We start from the raw sequence: 3719 nt of genomic DNA, 5'->3' as shown, positions 1-3719 counted from the left end.
TCTCTACTCTACCCACCACGCCCGTCCCTACCTCAGTGCCACCTGGCAGCATTATCAAAGTGCCCTCTCTCCCCTCAGGCATGTATCCCCCCCCCCCCCCCTCCTCCCCCTCCCCCTCCCCCCGTGTGCCCCCCCCCCCCCCTCCTCTCCTCCTCCCCTACGAAGCCTTGACACCACCGGTTTATACTAATCACCTTTTTTTGTTTTCTTTTTTTTCTATTCTGTTCTTCCTCCCCTCCCCCCCCCCCACCCCCCGTTCATTCGTTCCTCTCCGGCCTTGTTGTCATTTTTTATTTTATTTTATTTTTTCTCTCTCCTCTCCCCCCCGTTTTCCCGCTCTTCCTTTTCTTTTCTTTTCTTTTCTGTTTTTCTGTTGGACTCTGCACGTAGTGTGTCTGGCGTAGTTATGCTGCTGATGAGAACTCCGTTTCCATAGCTACCTGGAAGCCTCATTTGAAGGCGTTGCATACCTGCAGTCCTGCCAAGTAGGTAACAATGACAGTCATGGCCGCTGCCCTGCTCCGCTCTAAGCTCCTCCCCCTCTTCTTTTCCTCCCTCCTCCTCCTCCTCCTCCTTCTTCTCCTTCTTCTTCTTCTTTGTTGGTGTCTGTACTCCTCCGGCTGCCAGTGAGATCATGTTATTCCATTTCCCTCTCTCCTCCTCTACGGACCCCAATCCGAGCTTGAGATGCGCTCGTGTAACTCAACCATGTTCGCCACAAATCTCTCATTGATCTCAATGCTCAATGCGTGATTTACATGAAGGTCCAGGAGTTACGCAGGGCGGATCTCCGGTTAGGATTGAGCTTCTCCTGTTCTAGTGGTTGGTCTCCGTCTCTGAAGACCTCACTCCCTATCTGAGCTGAGTCTCTCCCTTCTATGCATTCCTCCCATTGTACAGTACTGAGGTACTGGTTACATGGGGTTTCTGTGGACGTTGCGTTGACGCCAAGGCTCACAGTCATCAAATAGTCCCTTATTTCCAGGCTCCTACATTCGCAATGGGCCGGTATTGCCAGGATTCCAAACCAGTGGAAACGTCGCACCTTTCGTGAGAAGAATGAACACGATTGAGAAGGCAGGGGGAAATGATGACAGCGTCAGATTCGAAATGTGTTCCAAGTTTACCGTTTGGTTCTGATGAAGTTAGTAGTACGTTTTACGACGGAGCAGAAGCTTTATTAACTCTGGCTCATAGACCTAAGGAAAGGACAGGAACTGCGGTACCGAAACGTAAACCCGAATAGACTAAAGGCTGTTTTATGCTTTTTAATATGTGTCGTTCGACATATCGTCACCCGATAAAAACGAAAGTGTCGCTCGCTTTGTCGTAGACGATCTATAACCCTCGGCGACACATTTCTGTCATAACGCCTTCACGTTCGCTTTTAACAACGAAGTCATTGGCGATGAAAGGTAGTTACTCTATCGTGACGAAATATATAGTTTCATTTGCCTTGAATTGTTTACATGACATGACCTGAGTGGCGCTGCCAAGTTCCCGGCGTGGCACAGCGCCACTCTTCCGTTCTTTGGGGAGAAACCTTGCCATTAACGTCACTGATACCCCAGACGCTGCACACACTACAGGTCCAAATCAGTCACTAACGTATAGGTTAGAACAAAAACCAGCACGTACTGCAACCCACACGGACCAGAGTTGCTTATCCTAGTACGGATAGATCGAATGACCTTTAAACCACCACCCTGTCCATGTAGGGGCTCACAGCAAGTGTAGAAGTACGTAAACACCTCATCTCGCAGTGTCCAGACAAGAGCATACAGTGTGTTGAACTTGTGTATGTTTTTCTTGGAGGACGTTAAGATGGAATGTGTGTCTACAGGACATGAGAGGAGCCTGGAAATATAGGGGGTACCACCTGCTTAATCACTCATGCTCTCTCTCTCTCTCACTCTCTCTCTCTCACTCTCTCTCTCTCTTTCACTTTCACTTTCACACTCACACAAACAAACACACACACACACACGGAAACACACTCATGTACACACACTTGCATACGTACCTATATAGTGTGAGGATGTGTTATGTTATGTACAAACATAGGCAACTGCTCAATCACTTACTCACTTACACACACGCACACGCACATGCACACACACACACACACACACACACACACACACACACACACACACACACACACGCAGGGAAACACACACACTGAACTGCATCTCTCTCCCTCCTCTGCCGCTGCCTGTGCTTTCCTAGTCCAGCCTGACCTTGCATGGCCAGAGCTTGCTTGGTACCTGTGGAACGTCCTGTCAGTCTGCTACAGCGTCCATCTTGCTCTAGCTTGACCGTAGTGGTGTGTGATCTGATGGTGTGTTTGTGTAATATCGTGTCTCGCCTGCAACACAAACTCTCTGTATGTGTGTGTGTGTGTGTGTCGTATCATGAGGCCCTTTAGACTCTGTCTTTAGTGCTGTATACTGGAGTTACTACAGATATCTTTAGTATACTAGAGAACTACAGATATCTTTAGTATACTAGAGAACTACAGACATTTGTGTATTCTTGAAAACTACAGACATCTTTAGTATACTTGAGAACTACAGATATCTTTAGTATATGAGAGTACTACAGACATCCTTAGTATATGAGAGTACTACAGACATATTTAATATACTCAAGAACTACAGACATATTTAGTATACTAGAGAACTACAGACATCATTAGTATATGAGAGTACTACAGACATATTTAATATACTTGAGAACTACAGACATCTTTAGTATACTAGAGTACTACAGACATCATTAGTATATGAGAGTACTACAGACATCTTTAGTATACTAGAGAACTACAGACATATTTAGTATACTAGAGAACTACAGACATCTTTAGTATACTAGAGAACTACAGACATCTTTAGTATACTCGAGAACTACAGACATATTTAGTATACTAGAGAACTACAGACATCTTTAGTATACTAGAGAACTACAGACATCTTTAGTATACTAGAGAACTACAGACATCTTTAGTATATGAGAGTACAACTGACATCTCTCCTTTTTCTTTTTTATCTCCTTCTCTCTCTTCTCACTTACACCTGAAGGAAAGAACAGGGTGAGACTACCAGCAGGTTTGTACACTCACTCTCTTTCCTACACACACACACACACACACACACACACACACACACACACACACACACACAATGATGAATTAATTTTATATACATTCATGCAATTATGTTTTCATTGAAACCCTGTCTATCTACCCTCCTTTAGTGGTCAGTTACTCTTGAATGAGAAGTCAAATCTTATCTTATTATATTGATGTGTTTCCCGGACAACGGTTAATCCTAGTCCTGGACTGAATCACACTTTCAAAACAAAATCTCCATTGAACCTCCATCCATTTTAGTCAAGGATTAAGTTGAATCTGTGTCCAGGAAACCAGCCCGATATGTTTGTGTTAGGAATGTGTTTAATGTTTATGGTAGGTACATATGTTATGTTCCACATGTTGGTGAGGAAAATGGATGTCACCAGCAATGGTAGATGACAGTGAAGCTTTGTTGTGGAATTGAAAGAAGGGAAGGTGGAAAGATAGACAGAAAGGAGGAGAAGAGTCTATTGATGTGTGCAATGATGAGTCTCTCTATGGAGAGCTACAGGTACAGTATTGCAGTACAGTGTCAGTGTCAGTGTGTTTGAACTATCATAGCAGTGTGGACGTGCTGTACGGTATC

The sequence above is a fragment of the Argentina silus genome, assembly GCF_951799395.1.
Source record: "Argentina silus genome assembly, chromosome: 6".
NCBI lineage: Eukaryota > Metazoa > Chordata > Actinopteri > Argentiniformes > Argentinidae > Argentina > Argentina silus.
The sequence above is the reverse complement of the archived record's forward strand: the minus strand, read 5'-3'. Positions refer to the sequence as shown.